General features: G+C 45.9%; 20 non-coding genes and 1 pseudogene across 20 annotated transcripts; all 21 read right to left on the bottom strand.

Annotated features, from left to right (window-relative positions):
- Window positions 1-1350: 1350 nt before the first annotated feature.
- On the bottom strand, window positions 1351-1513 carry LOC134982087 (U1 spliceosomal RNA). The gene has a single exon (XR_010190918.1). It is a non-coding gene; the product is annotated as a U1 spliceosomal RNA (small nuclear RNA).
- A 152-nt stretch (window positions 1514-1665) lies between these two features.
- LOC134982108 (U1 spliceosomal RNA) lies at window positions 1666-1829 on the bottom strand. Its single transcript, XR_010190933.1, has one exon. It is a non-coding gene; the product is annotated as a U1 spliceosomal RNA (small nuclear RNA).
- A 671-nt stretch (window positions 1830-2500) lies between these two features.
- Window positions 2501-2663, bottom strand: LOC134982064 (U1 spliceosomal RNA). Its single transcript, XR_010190898.1, has one exon. It is a non-coding gene; the product is annotated as a U1 spliceosomal RNA (small nuclear RNA).
- A 152-nt stretch (window positions 2664-2815) lies between these two features.
- Window positions 2816-2979, bottom strand: LOC134982107 (U1 spliceosomal RNA). The gene has a single exon (XR_010190932.1). It is a non-coding gene; the product is annotated as a U1 spliceosomal RNA (small nuclear RNA).
- Window positions 2980-3650: 671 nt separating this feature from the next.
- On the bottom strand, window positions 3651-3813 carry LOC134982079 (U1 spliceosomal RNA). Its single transcript, XR_010190911.1, has one exon. It is a non-coding gene; the product is annotated as a U1 spliceosomal RNA (small nuclear RNA).
- A 152-nt stretch (window positions 3814-3965) lies between these two features.
- Window positions 3966-4129, bottom strand: LOC134982120 (U1 spliceosomal RNA). Its single transcript, XR_010190944.1, has one exon. It is a non-coding gene; the product is annotated as a U1 spliceosomal RNA (small nuclear RNA).
- Window positions 4130-4800: 671 nt separating this feature from the next.
- On the bottom strand, window positions 4801-4963 carry LOC134982091 (U1 spliceosomal RNA). Its single transcript, XR_010190922.1, has one exon. It is a non-coding gene; the product is annotated as a U1 spliceosomal RNA (small nuclear RNA).
- Window positions 4964-5115: 152 nt separating this feature from the next.
- On the bottom strand, window positions 5116-5279 carry LOC134982105 (U1 spliceosomal RNA). Its single transcript, XR_010190931.1, has one exon. It is a non-coding gene; the product is annotated as a U1 spliceosomal RNA (small nuclear RNA).
- A 673-nt stretch (window positions 5280-5952) lies between these two features.
- Window positions 5953-6115, bottom strand: LOC134982083 (U1 spliceosomal RNA). The gene has a single exon (XR_010190915.1). It is a non-coding gene; the product is annotated as a U1 spliceosomal RNA (small nuclear RNA).
- Window positions 6116-6267: 152 nt separating this feature from the next.
- LOC134982116 (U1 spliceosomal RNA) lies at window positions 6268-6431 on the bottom strand. The gene has a single exon (XR_010190941.1). It is a non-coding gene; the product is annotated as a U1 spliceosomal RNA (small nuclear RNA).
- Window positions 6432-7123: 692 nt separating this feature from the next.
- On the bottom strand, window positions 7124-7265 carry LOC134982100 (U1 spliceosomal RNA; annotated as a pseudogene).
- Window positions 7266-7417: 152 nt separating this feature from the next.
- On the bottom strand, window positions 7418-7581 carry LOC134982054 (U1 spliceosomal RNA). Its single transcript, XR_010190889.1, has one exon. It is a non-coding gene; the product is annotated as a U1 spliceosomal RNA (small nuclear RNA).
- Window positions 7582-8252: 671 nt separating this feature from the next.
- On the bottom strand, window positions 8253-8415 carry LOC134982069 (U1 spliceosomal RNA). The gene has a single exon (XR_010190903.1). It is a non-coding gene; the product is annotated as a U1 spliceosomal RNA (small nuclear RNA).
- Window positions 8416-8567: 152 nt separating this feature from the next.
- LOC134982056 (U1 spliceosomal RNA) lies at window positions 8568-8731 on the bottom strand. The gene has a single exon (XR_010190891.1). It is a non-coding gene; the product is annotated as a U1 spliceosomal RNA (small nuclear RNA).
- A 671-nt stretch (window positions 8732-9402) lies between these two features.
- On the bottom strand, window positions 9403-9565 carry LOC134982074 (U1 spliceosomal RNA). The gene has a single exon (XR_010190907.1). It is a non-coding gene; the product is annotated as a U1 spliceosomal RNA (small nuclear RNA).
- Window positions 9566-9717: 152 nt separating this feature from the next.
- On the bottom strand, window positions 9718-9881 carry LOC134982104 (U1 spliceosomal RNA). Its single transcript, XR_010190930.1, has one exon. It is a non-coding gene; the product is annotated as a U1 spliceosomal RNA (small nuclear RNA).
- A 671-nt stretch (window positions 9882-10552) lies between these two features.
- On the bottom strand, window positions 10553-10715 carry LOC134982093 (U1 spliceosomal RNA). The gene has a single exon (XR_010190924.1). It is a non-coding gene; the product is annotated as a U1 spliceosomal RNA (small nuclear RNA).
- Window positions 10716-10867: 152 nt separating this feature from the next.
- On the bottom strand, window positions 10868-11031 carry LOC134982125 (U1 spliceosomal RNA). Its single transcript, XR_010190949.1, has one exon. It is a non-coding gene; the product is annotated as a U1 spliceosomal RNA (small nuclear RNA).
- Window positions 11032-11677: 646 nt separating this feature from the next.
- On the bottom strand, window positions 11678-11840 carry LOC134982090 (U1 spliceosomal RNA). Its single transcript, XR_010190921.1, has one exon. It is a non-coding gene; the product is annotated as a U1 spliceosomal RNA (small nuclear RNA).
- Window positions 11841-11992: 152 nt separating this feature from the next.
- LOC134982122 (U1 spliceosomal RNA) lies at window positions 11993-12156 on the bottom strand. Its single transcript, XR_010190946.1, has one exon. It is a non-coding gene; the product is annotated as a U1 spliceosomal RNA (small nuclear RNA).
- Window positions 12157-12827: 671 nt separating this feature from the next.
- Window positions 12828-12990, bottom strand: LOC134982066 (U1 spliceosomal RNA). The gene has a single exon (XR_010190900.1). It is a non-coding gene; the product is annotated as a U1 spliceosomal RNA (small nuclear RNA).
- Between the last annotated feature and the right edge of the window lie 4373 nt (window positions 12991-17363).

The raw sequence follows: 17363 nt of genomic DNA, 5'->3' as shown, positions 1-17363 counted from the left end.
AGCAGAGTACTGCAATGGAAGCATGCTGGGCCGATAACCCAGAGGTAGGCAGATTGAAACTATCCTCTGCTATATGCATTTTTTTTTAATTAAAGTAATCCAAAATTGGGATTGATATTTTAGCTCTTTTATTTTTACTTAAAGTACAATAACTTTTACCATTTTAATTTGTTTAATAGTATATTGACAGTATTGTTTTCTTTCAAAAATCCACTTAATTTTCTTTACCCTATTATTAAAATGGTAATTGACAAAAACAAACTACATTGTCACCAGAAGAGCAATACAAAATGTACAAGTGATATATTAAAATCATCTTTCCAGCTTGAATTTCAATGATGCATTGGGGCAACGATTTTGTGAGAAACATCTTCACCCTTAAATAAAGATTTTCTTAATTCCTTACCTGTGTGCTAATTAGATATCACCTTGTTTTCACATTAAACAGACTTCCACATGAGAAAGCAGCAAGGATGCAGTGGCGTTAATGTTTCCTGGTGTCAACCTGTATTATTTCAGTAGATATTGAAATGACGATGCATCTTGCTGCCTTTCCAATGAAGCAAGTTTAATTTAGTAATAGGTGAAAAACCATCCCTACAAAGGTGTTAATCAGATACTTGGCTTTGTGGACACTTTTCAGAGAACAAATTTGTTAGCATAAAAATAAAGCCAGAAAATGAAGAGCTGTTTAATCACTCAATTGGATTTTTTTGCCAGCATATTTCTTTTTCTCTGCAACCCACTGCTAAATTGTGCTTCCTAGCTGTTTTTTTTATAAAATCACTTAATCAAATCTAACTCTGAATACATCAGAGAAGGCCAGGTACCCTACACCACAAGAGGGGGTTTGAAATTTTGACTTGTCTACTTAAAGATCACCAAAATCTGATAACAAGGTAAATTACGTCCCTGGATGGGATTGAACCACCAACCTTTTGGATAATAACCGAACACACTAACTGATTGCGCCACAGTGACACTTTGCAAACGTACATTCTGACAAACGCTAATAAGCATTCATCTAGAACGTTTCCTAGAAAAACTTTAAAAAGTCAATAATCTGGAGAGTTTTTGTAAGATGTTTCTTCCATCAATCAACGAAGAACATTCAAGCTGATTTCTTGCAGCAGCTGGGCACTGTAACAGCTCCAGAGCTGCTCTGTAAGGCAACTAAAAGGGTGTGGGCCCTGCAGCACTACCTGTAGTTCGCATTGTGCGTTGGAAGGCACAAAGTAAGCAGACGGGAGAAGTCAGGATAGTGCGCAAGGGCATAGAAGGGAGCGGCTCAAGAAAAGAGAAGTGGAAACAGACAGCAAACTAGGCTGGAGAAAGACCTGAGACAAAGAGATCTGAATTATACGAGAGCCGACCAGGGGAAACACAAATTATGCAGTCGAGTTTCCCACATTTGGGGAAATCGCTGGAGCAGCACACACAGAGTGCAATGGGTGAGCCTTGCCCTGGGAGAAGCACCTTCATGATCATAGTATCTCACCTGGCAGGTAAGTAGGAGTTGGGCAAGAGCTAGGGAGGGTCGCTGCTCGGGCAACCCCCTGTCAAGTGAAGGAGATCCAACTGAGGCAGCACAAGAGAACTCTCGAAAGAAGAACAAGGCTAGAGGAAGATCTGAGACACAGAAATCTGGCTTTTACCAGAGCTGACCAGAGGAAAGCACAAACACAGTCCCCCACTACCACAAATAATGCAGTCGAGTTTCCCACATTTGGGGAAATCACAGGGGTCAGCATACCCAGAATGCAATGAATGAACCTCACCCTGGGAGAACAATCTTCATGACCATGGTATCTCCTATGCAAAATAAGTATGATTTGGGATAGGGCTGGGGAGGGCCGCTGCTCAGGCACATCTCTGTCAAGTAAAGGAGATTCAACTGAGGCAGCACAAGGGAACTCTCATCTGGGGACAACAACTGCAGGTAGAACACATATTTTCAGATGAACATGGGAGGGCAGAAGGCTGCCTAATACTGAAGCACCCCCAAACAACAAACCAAATGCAACAACTAGTACAAGCATTCCTGGGGGAAGGCCTGCAGCAGATGGATTTGCATATGGTGATGTCATCCAAGCAGTGGGTCAAAGTTGGCTTCAACCCTCGTCTGCATATGAAAAGAAAAAAGGGATGTGCAGGGCATGGCATCCTTTTGTGGCGCTTGGATGACCCTTAATTCGCATTAAACATCTCCACCCTCCTTCGGTGTGGGGCTCATGTTGGCTATGCCCCAGCCCCTGAAGCATTCAAGATGATTTCTTGCAGCAGCTGGGCACTGTAACAGCTCCAGAGCTGTTCTGTAAAGCATGTAAAAGGGTGTGGGCCCTGCAGCACTACCTGTAGTATGCACTGTGCGTTGGAAGGCACAAAGTAAGCAGACGGGAGAGGTCAGGATAGTGCGCAAGGGCATAGAAGGGAGCGGCTCAAGAAAAGAGAAGTGGAAACAGACAGCAAACTAGGCTGGAGAAAGACCTGAGACAAAGAGATCTGAATTATACGAGAGCCGACCAGAGGAAACACAAATTATGCAGTCAAGTTTCCCACATTTGGGGAAATCGCAGGAGCAGCACACCCAGAGTGCAATGGGTGAGCCTTTCCCTGGGAGAAGCACCTTCCTGATCATAGTATCTCACCTGGCAGGTAAGTAGGAGTTGGGCTAGAGCTAGGGAGGGTCGCTGCTCGGGCACCCCCCTGTCAAGTGAAGGAGATCCAACTGAGGCAGCACAAGGGAACTCTCGAAAGAAGAACAAGGCTAGAGGAAGATCTGAGACAAAGAAATCTGACTTTTACCAGAGCTGAGCAGAGGAAAGCACAAACACAGTCCCCCACTACCACAAATAATGCAGTCGAGTTTCCCACATTTGGGGAAATCACAGGGGTCAGCATACCCAGAATGCAATGAATGAACCTCACCCTGGGAGAACAATCTTCATGACCATGGTATCTCCTATGCAAAATAAGTATGATTTGGGATAGGGCTGGGGAGGGCCGCTGCTCAGGCACATCTCTGTCAAGTAAAGGAGATTCAACTGAGGCAGCACAAGGGAACTCTCATCTGGGGACAACAACTGCAGGGAGAACACATATTTTCAGATGAACATGGGAGGGCAGAAGGCTGCCTAATACTGAAGCACCCCCAAACAACAAACCAAATGCAACAACTAGTGCAAGCATTCCTGGGGGAAGGCCTGCAGCAGATTGATTTGCATATGGTAATGCCATCCAAGCAGTGGGTCAAAGTTGGCTTCAACCCTCGTCTGCATATGAAAAGAGAAAAGGGGCGTGCAGGGCATGGCGGCCTTTTGCGGCGCTTGGGTGACCCTTAGTTCGCATTAAACACCCCCACCCTCCTTCGGTGTGGGGCTCATGTTGGCAATGCCCCAGCCCCTGAAGCATTCAAGCTGATTTCTTGCAGCAGCTGGGCACTGTAACAGCTCCAGAGCTGCTCTGTGAGGCAAGTAAAAGGGTGTGGGCCCTGCAGCACTACCTGTAGTTTGCATTGTGTGTTGGAAGGCACAAAGTAAGCAGACGGGAGAAGTCAGGATAGTGCGCAAGGGCATAGAAGGGAGCGGCTCAAGAAAAGAGAAGTGGAAACAGACAGCAAACTAGGCTGGAGAGAGACCTGAGACAAAGAGATCTGAATTATACGAGAGCCGACCAGAGGAAACACAAATTATGCAGTCAAGTTTCCCACATTTGGGGAAATCACAGGGGCAGCACACCCAGAGTGCAATGGGTGAGCCTTGCCCTGGGAGAAGCACCTACATGATCATAGTATCTCACCTGGCAGGTAAGTAGGAGTTGGGCTAGAGCTGCGAAGGGTCGCTGCTCGGGTACCCCCCTGTCAAGTGAAGGAGATCCAACTGAGGCTGCACAAGGGAACTCTCGAAAGAGGAACAAGGCTAGAGGAAGATCTGAGACAAAGAAATCTGATTTTTACCAGAGTTGACCAGAAGAAAGCACAAACACAGTCCCCCACTACCACAAATAATGCAGTTGAGTTTCCCACATTTGGGGAAATCACAGGGGTCAGCATACCCAGAATGCAATGAATGAACCTCACCCTGGGAGAACAATCTTCATGACCATGGTATCTCCTATGCAAAATAAGTATGATTTGGGATAGGGCTGGGGAGGGCCGCTGCTCAGGCACATCTCTGTCAAGTAAAGGAGATTCAACTGAGGCAGCACAAGGGAACTCTCATCTGGGGACAACAACTGCAGGGAGAACACATATTTTCAGATGAACATGGGAGGGCAGAAGGCTGCCTAATACTGAAGCACCCCCAAACAACAAACCAAATGCAACAACTAGTGCAAGCATTCCTGGGGGAAGGCCTGCAGCAGATGGATTTGCATATGGTGATGTCATCCAAGCAGTGGGTCAAAGTTGGCTTCAACCCTCGTCTGCATATGAAAAGAAAAAAGGGATGTGCCGGGCATGGCGTCCTTTTGTGGCGCTTGGATGACCCCTAATTCGCATTAAACATCTCCACCCTCCTTCGGTGTGGGGCTCATGTTGGCTATGCCCCAGCCCCTGAAGCATTCAAGATGATTTCTTGCAGCAGCTGGGCACTGTAGCAGCTCCAGAGCTGCTCTGTAAAGCATGTAAAAGGGTGTGGGCCCTGCAGCACTACCTGTAGTATGCATTGTGCGTTGGAAGGCACAAAGTAAGCAGACGGGAGAGGTCAGGATAGTGCGCAAGGGCATAGAAGGGAGCGGCTCAAGAAAAGAGAAGTGGAAACAGACAGCAAACTAGGCTGGAGAAAGACCTGAGACAAAGAGATCTGAATTATATGAGAGCCGACCAGAGGAAACACAAATTATGCAGTCAAGTGTCCCACATTTGGGGAAATCGCAGGAGCAGCACACCCAGAGTGCAATGGGTGAGCCTTGCCCTGGGAGAAGCACCTTCCTGATCATAGTATCTCACCTGGCAGGTAAATAGGAGTTGGGCTAGAGCTGGGGAGGGTCGCTGCTCGTGCACCCCCCTGTCAAGTGAAGGAGATCCAACTGAGGCAGCACAAGGGAACTCTCGAAAGAAGAACAAGGCTAGAGGAAGATCTGAGACAAAGAAATCTGACTTTTACCAGAGCTGACCAGAGGAAAGCACAAACACAGTCCCCCACTACCACAAATAATGCAGTCGAGTTTCCCACATTTGGGGAAATCACAGGGGTCAGCATACCCAGAATGCAATGAATGAACCTCACCCTGGGAGAACAATCTTCATGACCATGGTATCTCCTATGCAAAATAAGTATGATTTGGGATAGGGCTGGGGAGGGCCGCTGCTCAGGCACATCTCTGTCAAGTAAAGGAGATTCAACTGAGGCAGCACAAGGGAACTCTCATCTGGGGACAACAACTGCAGGGAGAACACATATTTTCAGATGAACATGGGAGGGCAGAAGGCTGCCTAATACTGAAGCACCCCCAAACAACAAACCAAATGCAACAACTAGTGCAAGCATTCCTGGGGGAAGGCCTGCAGCAGATTGATTTGCATATGGTAATGCCATCCAAGCAGTGGGTCAAAGTTGGCTTCAACCCTCGTCTGCATATCAAAAAAGAGAAAAGGGGCGTGCAGGGCATGGCGGCCTTTTGCGGCGCTTGGATGACCCCTAGTTTGCATTAAACACCTCCACCCTCCTTCGGTGTGGGGCTCATGTTGGCTATGCCCCAGCCCCTGAAGCATTCAAGCTGATTTCTTGCAGCAGCTGGGCACTGTAACAGCTCAAGAGCTGCTCTGTAAGGCAAGTAAAAGGGTGTGGGCCCTGCAGCACTACCTGTAGTTTGCATTGTGCATTGGAAGGCACAAAGTAAGCAGACGGGAGAAGTCAGGATAGTGCGCAAGGGCATAGAAGGGAGCGGCTCAAGAAAAGAGAAGTGGAAACAGACAGCAAACTAGGTTGGAGAGAGACCTGAGACAAAGAGATCTGAATTATACGAGAGCCGACCAGGGGAAACACAAATTATGCAGTCAAGTGTCCCACATTTGGGGAAATTGCAGGAGCAGCACACCCAGAGTGCAATGGGTGAGCCTTGCCCTGGGAGTAGCACCTTCATGATCATAGTATCTCACCTGGCAGGTAAGTAGGAGTTGGGCTAGAGCTGGGGAGGGTCGCTGCTCGGGCACCCCCCTGTCAAGTGAAGGAGATCCAACTGAGGCAGCACAAGGGAACTCTTGAAAGAGGAACAAGGCTAGAGGAAGATCTAAGACAAAGAAATCTGACTTTTACCAGAGCTGACCAGAGGAAAGCACAAACACAGTCCCCCTCTACCACAAATAATGCAGTCGAGTTTCCCACATTTGGGGAAATCACAGGGGTCAGCATACCCAGAATGCAATGAATGAACCTCACCCTGGGAGAACAATCTTCATGACCATGGTATCTCCTATGCAAAATAAGTATGATTTGGGATAGGGCTGGGGAGGGCCGCTGCTCAGGCACATCTCTGTCAAGTAAAGGAGATTCAACTGAGGCAGCACAAGGGAACTCTCATCTGGGGACAACAACTGCAGGGAGAACACATATTTTCAGATGAACATGGGAGGGCAGAAGGCTGCCTAATACTGAAGCACCCCCAAACAACAAACCAAATGCAACAACTAGTACAAGCATTCCTGGGGGAAGGCCTGCAGCAGATGGATTTGTATAGGGTGATGTCATCCAAGCAGTGGGTCAAAGTTGGCTTCAACCCTCATCTGCATATGAAAAGAGAAAAGGGGCGTGCAGGGCATGGCGGCCTTTTGCGGCGCTTGGATGACCCCTAGTTCGCATTAAACACCTCCACCCTCATTCGGTGTGGGGCTCATGTTGGCTATGCCCCAGCCCCTGAAGCATTCAAGCTGATTTCTTGCAGCAGCTGGGCACTGTAACAGCTCCAGAGCTGCTCTGTAAGGCAAGTAAAAGGGTGTGGGCCCTGCAGCACTACCTGTAGTTCGCATTGTGCGTTGGAAGGCACAAAGTAAGCAGACGGGAGAAGTCAGGATAGTGCGCAAGGGCATAGAAGGGAGCGGCTCAAGAAAAGAGAAGTGGAAACAGACAGCAAACTAGGCTGGAGAGAGACCTGAGACAAAGAGATCTGAATTATATGAGAGCCGACCAGGGGAAACACAAATTATGCAGTCAAGTTTCCCACATTTGGGGAAATCAAAGGGGCAGCACACCCAGAGTGCAATAGGTGAGCCTTGCCCTGGGAGAAGCACCTACATGATCATAGTATCTCACCTGGCAGGTAAGTAGGAGTTGGGCTAGAGCTGGGGAGGGTCGCTGCTTGGGCACCCCCCTGTCAAGTGAAGGAGATCCAACTGAGGCAGCACAAGGGAACTCTCGAAAGAAGAACAAGGCTAGAGGAAGATCTGAGACAAAGAAATCTGACTTTTACCAGAGCTGACCAGAGGAAAGCACAAACACAGTCCCCCACTACCACAAATAATGCAGTCGAGTTTCCCACATTTGGGGAAATCACAGGGGTCATCATACCCAGAATGCAATGAATGAACCTCACCCTGGGAGAACAATCTTCATGACCATGATATCTCCTATGCAAAATAAGTATGATTTGGGATAGGGCTGGGGAGGGCCGCTGCTCAGGCACATCTCTGTCAAGTAAAGGCGATTCAACTGAGGCAGCACAAGGGAACTCTCATCTGGGGACAACAACTGCAGGGAGAACACATATTTTCAGATGAACATCGGAGGGCAGAAGGCTGCCTAATACTGAAGCACCCCCAAACAACAAACCAAATGCAATAACTAGTGCAAGCATTCCTGGGGGAAGGCCTGCAGCAGATGGATTTGCATATGGTGATGTCATCCAAGCAGTGGGTCAAAGTTGGCTTCAACCCTCGTCTGCATATGAAAAGAAAAAAGGGATGTGCAGGGCATGGCGGCCTTTTGCGGCGCTTGCATGACCCCTAATTCGCATTAAACACCTCCACCCTCCTTCGGTGTGGGGCTCATGTTGGCTATGCCCCAGCACCTGAAGCATTCAAGCTGATTTCTTGCAGCAGCTGGGCACTGTAACAGCTCCAGAGCTGCTCTGTAAGGCAACTAAAAGGGTGTGGGCCCTGCAGCACTACCTGTAGTTCGCATTGTGCGTTGGAAGGCACAAAGTAAGCAGACGGGAGAAGTCAGGATAGTGCGCAAGGGCATAGAAGGGAGCGGTTCAAGAAAAGAGAAGTGGAAACAGACAGCAAACTAGGCTGGAGAGAGACCTGAGACAAAGAGATCTGAATTATACGAGAGCCGACCAGAGGAAACACAAATTATGCAGTCAAGTGTCCCACATTTGGGGAAATCGCAGGAGCAGCACACCCAGAGTGCAATGGGTGAGCCTTGCCCTGGGAGAAGCACCTTCCTGATCATAGTATCTCACCTGGCAGGTAAGTAGGAGTTGAGCTAGAGCTGGGGAGGGTCGCTGCTCGGGCACCCCCCTGTCAAGTGAAGGAGATCCAACTGAGGCAGCACAAGGGAACTCTCGAAAGAAGAACAAGGCTAGAGGAAGATCTGAGACAAAGAAATCTGACTTTTGCCAGAGCTGACCAGAGGAAAGCACAAACACAGTCCCCCTCTACCACAAATAATGCAGTCGAGTTTCCCACATTTGGGGAAATCACAGGGGTCATCATACCCAGAATGCAATGAATGAACCTCACCCTGGGAGAACAATCTTCATGACCATGATATCTCCTATGCAAAATAAGTATGATTTGGGATAGGGCTGGGGAGGGCCGCTGCTCAGGCACATCTCTGTCAAGTAAAGGCGATTCAACTGAGGCAGCACAAGGGAACTCTCATCTTGGGACAACAACTGCAGGGAGAACACATATTTTCAGATGAACATGGGAGGGCAGAAGGCTGCCTAATACTGAAGCACCCCCAAACAACAAACCAAATGCAACAACTAGTACAAGCATTCCTGGGGGAAGGCCTGCAGCAGATGGATTTGCATATGGTGATGTCATCCAAGCAGTGGGTCAAAGTTGGCTTCAACCCTCGTCTGCATATGAAAAGAAAAAAGGGATGTGCAGGGCATGGCGGCCTTTTGCGGCGCTTGCATGACCCCTAATTCGCATTAAACACCCCCACCCTCCTTCGGTGTGGGGCTCATGTTGGCTATGCCCCAGCCCCTGAAGCATTCAAGATGATTTATTGCAGCAGCTGGGCACTGTAACAGCTCCAGAGCTGTTCTGTAAAGCATGTAAAAGGGTGTGGGCCCTGCAGCACTACCTGTAGTATGCATTGTGCGTTGGAAGGCACAAAGTAAGCAGACGGGAGAGGTCAGGATAGTGCGCAAGGGCATAGAAGGGAGCGGCTCAAGAAAAGAGAAGTGGAAACAGACAGCAAACTAGGCTGGAGAAAGACCTGAGACAAAGAGATCTGAATTATACGAGAGCCGACCAGAGGAAACACAAATTATGCAGTCAAGTTTCCCACATTTGGGGAAATCGCAGGAGCAGCACACCCAGAGTGCAATGGGTGAGCCTTGCCCTGGGAGAAGCACCTACATGATCATAGTATCTCACCTGGCAGGTAAGTAGGAGTTGGGCTAGAGCTGGGGAGGGTCACTGCTCGGGCACCCCCCTGTCAAGTGAAGGAGATCCAACTGAGGCAGCACAAGGGAACTCTCGAAAGAAGAACAAGGCTAGAGGAAGATCTGAGACAAAGAAATCTGACTTTTACCAGAGCTGAGCAGAGGAAAGCACAAACACAGTCCCCCACTACCACAAATAATGCAGTCGAGTTTCCCACATTTGGGGAAATCACAGGGGTCAGCATACCCAGAATGCAATGAATGAACCTCACCCTGGGAGAACAATCTTCATGACCATGGTATCTCCTATGCAAAATAAGTATGATTTGGGATAGGGCTGGGGAGGGCCGCTGCTCAGGCACATCTCTGTCAAGTAAAGGAGATTCAACTGAGGCAGCACAAGGGAACTCTCATCTGGGGACAACAACTGCAGGGAGAACACATATTTTCAGATGAACATGGGAGGGCAGAAGGCTGCCTAATACTGAAGCACCCCCAAACAACAAACCAAATGCAACAACTAGTGCAAGCATTCCTGGGGGAAGGCCTGCAGCAGATTGATTTGCATATGGTAATGCCATCCAAGCAGTGGGTCAAAGTTGGCTTCAACCCTCGTCTGCATATGAAAAGAGAAAATGGGCGTGCAGGGCATGGCGGCCTTTTGCGGCGCTTGGGTGACCCTTAGTTCGCATTAAACACCCCCACCCTCCTTCGGTGTGGGGCTCATGTTGGCAATGCCCCAGCCCCTGAAGCATTCAAGCTGATTTCTTGCAGCAGCTGGGTACTGTAACAGCTCCAGAGCTGCTCTGTGAGGCAAGTAAAAGGGTGTGGGCCCTGCAGCACTACCTGTAGTTTGCATTGTGTGTTGGAAGGCACAAAGTAAGCAGACGGGAGAAGTCAGGATAGTGCGCAAGGGCATAGAAGGGAGCGGCTCAAGAAAAGAGAAGTGGAAACAGACAGCAAACTAGGCTGGAGAGAGACCTGAGACAAAGAGATCTGAATTATACGAGAGACGACCAGGGGAAACACAAATTATGCAGTCAAGTTTCCCACATTTGGGGAAATCACAGGGGCAGCACACCCAGAGTGCAATGGGTGAGCCTTGCCCTGGGAGAAGCACCTACATGATCATAGTATCTCACCTGGCAGGTAAGTAGGAGTTGGGCTAGAGCTGGGGAGGGTCGCTGCTCGGGTACCCCCCTGTCAAGTGAAGGAGATCCAACTGAGGCAGCACAAGGGAACTCTCGAAAGAGGAACAAGGCTAGAGGAAGATCTGAGACAAAGAAATCTGATTTTTACCAGAGTTGACCAGAAGAAAGCACAAACACAGTCCCCCACTACCACAAATAATGCAGTCGAGTTTCCCACATTTGGGGAAATCACAGGGGTCAGCATACCCAGAATGCAATGAATGAACCTCACCCTGGGAGAACAATCTTCATGACCATGGTATCTCCTATGCAAAATAAGTATGATTTGGGATAGGGCTGGGGAGGGCCGCTGCTCAAGCACATCTCTGTCAAGTAAAGGAGATTCAACTGAGGCAGCACAAGGGAACTCTCATCTGGGGACAACAACTGCAGGGAGAACACATATTTTCAGACGAACATGGGAGGGCAGAAGGCTGCCTAATACTGAAGCACCCCCAAACAACAAACCAAATGCAACAACTAGTGCAAGCATTCCTGGGGGAAGGCCTGCAGCAGATGGATTTGTATATGGTGATGTCATCCAAGCAGTGGGTCAAAGTTGGCTTCAACCCTCGTCTGCATATGAAAAGAAAAAAGGGATGTGCAGGGCATGGTGTCCTTTTGTGGCGCTTGGATGACCCCTCCTTCGGTGTGGGGCTCATGTTGGCTATGCCCCAGCCCCTGAAGCATTCAAGATGATTTCTTGCAGCAGCTGGGAACTGTAACAGCTCCAGAGTTGCTCTGTAAAGCATGTAAAAGGGTGTGGGCCCTGCAGCACTACCTGTAGTATGCATTGTGCGTTGGAAGGCACAAAGTAAGCAGACGGGAGAGGTCAGGATAGTGCGCAACTGCATAGAAGGGAGCGGCTCAAGAAAAGAGAAGTGGAAACAGACAGCAAACTAGGCTGGAGAAAGACCTGAGACAAAGAGATCTGAATTATATGAGAGCCGACCAGAGGAAACACAAATTATGCAGTCAAGTGTCCCACATTTGGGGAAATCGCAGGAGCAGCACACCCAGAGTGCAATGGGTGAGCCTTGCCCTGGGAGAAGCACCTTCCTGATCATAGTATCTCACCTGGCAGGTAAATAGGAGTTGGGCTAGAGCTGGGGAGGGTCGCTGCTCGTGCACCCCCCTGTCAAGTGAAGGAGATCCAACTGAGGCAGCACAAGGGAACTCTCGAAAGAAGAACAAGGTTAGAGGAAGATCTGAGACAAAGAAATCTGACTTTTACCAGAGCTGACCAGAGGAAAGCACAAACACAGTCCCCCACTACCACAAATAATGCAGTCGAGTTTCCCACATTTGGGGAAATCACAGGGGTGAGCATACCCAGAATGCAATGAATGAACCTCACCCTGGGAGAACAATCTTCATGACCATGGTATCTCCTATGCAAAATAAGTATGATTTGAGATAGGGCTGGGGAGGGCCGCTGCTCAGGCACATCTCTGTCAAGTAAAGGAGATTCAACTGAGGCAGCACAAGGGAACTCTCATCTGGGGACAACAACTGCAGGGAGAACACATATTTTCAGATGAACATGGGAGGGCAGAAGGCTGCCTAATACTGAAGCACCCCCAAACAACAAACCAAATGCAACAACTAGTACAAGCATTCCTGGGGGAAGGCCTGCAGCAGATTGATTTGCATATGGTAATGCCATCCAAGCAGTGGGTCAAAGTTGGCTTCAACCCTCGTCTGCATATGAAAAGAGAAAAGGGGCGTGCAGGGCATGGCGGCCTTTTGCGGCGCTTGGATGACCCCTAGTTCACATTAAACACCTCCACCCTCCTTCGGTGTGGGGCTCATGTTGGCTATGCCCCAGCCCCTGAAGCATTCAAGCTGATTTCTTGCAGCAGCTGGGCACTGTAACAGCCCCAGAGCTGCTCTGTAAGGCAAGTAAAAGGGTGTGGGCCCTGCAGTACTACCTGTAGTTTGCATTGTGCATTGGAAAGCACAAAGTAAGCAGACGGGAGAAGTCAGGATAGTGCGCAAGGGCATAGAAGGGAGCGGCTCAAGAAAAGAGAAGTGGAAACAGACAGCAAACTAGGCTGGAGAGAGACCTGAGACAAAGAGATCTGAATTATACGAGAGCCGACCAGGGGAAACACAAATTATGCAGTCAAGTTTCCCACATTTGGGGAAATCGCAGGAGCAGCACACCCAGAGTGCAATGGGTGAGCCTTGCCCTGGGAGAAGCACCTTCATGATCATAGTATCTCACCTGGCAGGTAAGTAGGAGTTGGGCTAGAGCTGGGGAGGGTTGCTGCTCGGGTACCCCCCTGTCAAGTGAAGGAGATCCAACTGAGGCAGCACAAGGGAACTCTCATCTGGGGACAACAACTGCAGGGAGAACACATATTTTCAGATGAACATGGGAGGGCAGAAGGCTGCCTAATACTGAAGCACCCCCAAACAACAAACCAAATGCAACAACTAGTGCAAGCATTCCTGGGGGAAGGCCTGCAGCAGATGGATTTGCATATGGTGATGTCATCACATCAACCCTCGTCTGCATATGAAAAGAGAAAAGGGGCGTGCAGGGCATGGCGGCCTTTTGCGGCGCTTGGATGACCCCTAGTTCGCATTAAACACCTCCACCCTCCTTCGGTGTGGGGCTCATGTTGGCTATGCCCTAGCCGCTTAAGCATTCAAGCTGATTTCTTGCAGCAGCCGGGCACTGTAACAGCTCCAGAGCTGCTCTATAAGGCAAGTAAAAGGGTCTATGTGGCGCAATCAGTTAGTATGTACGGCTATTAACCAAAAGGTTGGTGGTTCAATCCCACCCAGGGACCTAATCGACCTTGTTATCAGATTTAGGTGATCTTTAAGTAGACAAGTCAAATTTCATACCCCCTGTTATGGTGTAGGGTACCTGGCCTTCTCTGATGTAATCAGAGTTAGATTTGATTCAGTGATTTTATAAAAACATGTAGGAAGCACTATTTAGCAGTGGGTTGCAGAGAAAAAGAAATATGCTGGCAAAAAAATCAAATTGCGTGATTAAACAGCTCTTCATTTTCTGGCTTTATTTTTATGCTAACAAATTTGTTCTCTGAAAAGTGTCCACAAAGCCAAGTCTCTGATTAACACCTTTGTAGGGATGGTTTTTCACCTATTACTAAATTAAACTTGCTTCATTGGAAAGGAAGCAAGATGCATCCTCATTTCAATGTCTACTGAAATAATACAGGTTGACACCAGGAAACATTAACACCACTGCATCCTTGCTGCTTTCTCATGTGGAAGTCTGTTTAATGTGAAAACAAGGTGATATCTAATTAGCACACAGGTAAGAAATTACAAAAATCTTTATTTAAGGGTGAAGATGTTTCTCACAAAATTGTTGCCCCAATGCATCATTGAAATTCAAGCTGGAAAGATGATTTTAATATATCACTTGTACATTTTGTATTGCTCTTCTGGTGACAATGTAGTTTTTTTTGTCAATTACCATTTTAATAATAGGGTAAAGAAAATTAAGTGGATTTTTGAAAGAAAAGTATACTGTCAATATACTATTAAAACAAATTAAAATGGTAAAAGTTATTGTACTTTAAGTAAAAATAAAAGAGCAAAAATATCAATCCCAGTTTTGATTACTTAAATTAACAAAAAAAAATGCATATAGCAAAGGATAGTTTCAATCTGCCTACCTCTGGGTTATGGGTCCAGCATGCTTCCATTGCAGTACTCTGCTGCACATGTAAGTGCAAGAGATCCTGAAGCACTCACTCATCATGGGAAAGTACCAATGTGTTTATTCATTGGTTGATGGAAGAAACATCTTACAAAAACTCTCCAGATTATTGATTTTTTAATGTTTTTCTAGGAAACGTTCTAGATGTATGCTTATTAGCCTTTGTCAGTATGTACTGTTTGCAAAGTGTCTCTGTGGCGCAATCGGTTAGTGTGTTCGGCTATTAACCAAAAGGTTGGTGGTTCAATCCCACCCAGGGACGTAATTGACCTTGTGATCAGATTTTGGTGATATTTAAGTAGACAAGTCAAAATTTCAAACCCCCTCTTATTGTGTAGGGTACCAGGCCTTCTCTGATGTAATCAGAGTTAGATTTGATTCAGTGATTTTATAAAAAACAGCTAGGAAGCACAATTTAGCAGTGGGTTGCAGAGAAAAAAAATATGCTGGCAGAAAAATCCAATTGAGTGATTAAACAGCTCTTCATTTTCTGGCTTTATTTTTATGCTAACAAATTTGTTCTCTGAAAAGTGTCCACAAAGCCAAGTCTCTGATTAACACCTTTGTAAGGATGGTTTTTCACCTATTACTAAATTAAACTTGCTTCATTGGAAAGGCAGCAAGATGCATCCTCATTTCAATGTCTACTGAAATAATACAAGTTGACACCAGGAAACATTAACGCCACTGCATCCTTGCTGCTTTCTCATGTGGAAGTCTGTTTAATGTGAAAACAAGGTGATATCTAATTAGCACACAGGTAAGGAATTAAGAAAATCTTTATTTAAGGGTGAAGATGTTTCTCACAAAATTGTTGACCCAATGCATCATTGAAATTCAAGCTGGAAAGATGAATTTAATATATCACTTGTACATTTTGTATTGCTCTTCTGGTGACAATGTAGTTTGTTTTTGTCAATTACCATTTTAATAATAGGGTAAAGAAAATGAAGTGGATTTTTGAAAGAAAACAATACTGTCAATATACTATTAAAACAAATTAAAATGGTAAACGTTATTGTACTTTAAGTAAAAATAAAAGAGACAAAATATCAATCCCAGTTTTGGATTACTTTAATTAACAAAAAAAATGCATATAGCAGAGGATAGTTTCAATCTGCCTACCTCTGGGTTATGGGCCCAGCATGCTTCCATTGCAGTACTCTGCTGCACATGTAAGTGCAAGAGATCCTGAAGCACTCACTCATCATGGGAAAGTACCAATGTGTTTCTTCGTTGGTTGATGGAAGAAACATCTTACAAAAACTCTCCAGTTTATTGACTTTTTAAAGTTTTGCTAGGAAACGTTTTAGATGAATGCTTATTAGCCTTTGTCAGTATGGACTTTTGCAAAGTGTCTCTGTGGCGCAATCAGTTAGTATGTACGGCTATTAACCAAAAGGTTGGTGGTTCAATCCCACCCAGGGACCTAATTGACCTTGTTATCAGATTTTGGTGATCTTTAAGTAGACAAGTCAAAATTTCAAACCCCCTGTTATGGTGTAGGGTACTTGGCCTTCTCTGATGTAATTAGAGTTAGATTTGATTCAGTGATTTTATAAAAACAGCTAGGAAGCACAATTTAGCAGTGGGTTGCAGAGAAAAAAAATATGCTGGCAGAAAAATCCAATTGAGTGATTAAACAGCTCTTTATTTTCTGGCTTTATTTTTATGCTAACAAATTTGTTCTCTGAAAAGTGTCCACAAAGCCAAGTCTCTGATTAACACCTTTGTAAGGATGGTTTTTCACCTATTACTAAATTAAACTTGCTTCATTGGAAAGGCAGCAAGATGCATCCTCATTTCAATGTCTACTGAAATAATACAGGTTGACACCAGGAAACATTAACGCCACTGCATCCTTGCTGCTTTCTCATGTGGAAGTCTGTTTAATATGAAAACAAGGTGATATCTAATTAGCACACAGGTAAGGAATTAAGAAAATCTTTATTTAAGGGTGAAGATGTTTCTCACAAAATCGTTGCCCCAATGCATCATTGAAATTCAAGCTGGAAAGATGATTTTAATATATCACTTGTACATTTTGTATTGCTCTTCTGGTGACAATGTAGTTTGTTTTTGTCAATTACCATTTTAATAATAGGGTAAAGAAAATGAAGTGGATTTTTGAAAGAAAACAATACTGTCAATATACTATTAAAACAAATTAAAATGGTAAAAGTTATTGTACTTTAAGTAAAAATAAAAGAGCCAAAATATCAATCCCAGTTTTGGATTACTTTAATTAACAAAAAAAAATGCATATAGCAGAGGATAGTTTCAATCTGCCTACCTCTGGGTTATGGGCCCAGCATGCTTCCATTGCAGTACTCTGCTGCACATGTAAGTGCAAGAGATCCTGAAGCACTCACTCATCATGGGAAAGTACCAATGTGTTTCTTCGTTGGTTGATGGAAGAAACATCTTACAAAAACTCTCCAGATTATTGACTTTTTAAAGTTTTTCTAGGAAACGTTTTAGATGAATGCTTATTAGCCTTTTTCAGTATGAACTTTTGCAAAGTGTCTCTGTGGCGCAATCAGTTAGTATGTATGGCTATTAACCAAAAGGTTGGTGGTTCAATCCCACCCAGGGACCTAATTGACCTTGTTATCAGATTTCGGTGATCTTTAAGTAGACAAGTCAAATTTCATACCCCCTGTTATGGTGTAGGGTACCTGGCCTTCTCTGATGTAATCAGAGTTAGATTTGATTCAGTGATTTTATAAAAACATATAGGAAGCACAATTTAGCAGTGGGTTGCAGAGAAAAAGAAATATGCTGGCAAAAAAATCAAATTGCGTGATTAAACAGCTCTTCATTTTCTGGCTTTATTTTTATGCTAACAAATTTGTTCTCTGAAAAGTGTCCACAAAGCCAAGTCTCTGATTAACACCTTTGTAGGGATGGTT

The sequence above is a fragment of the Pseudophryne corroboree genome (genome assembly GCF_028390025.1).
Source record: "Pseudophryne corroboree isolate aPseCor3 chromosome 11 unlocalized genomic scaffold, aPseCor3.hap2 SUPER_11_unloc_2, whole genome shotgun sequence".
In the NCBI taxonomy this organism is placed as follows: Eukaryota; Metazoa; Chordata; class Amphibia; order Anura; family Myobatrachidae; genus Pseudophryne; species Pseudophryne corroboree.
Note: the sequence above shows the minus strand (reverse complement) of the source record. Positions and strands in the feature narration are given on the sequence as shown.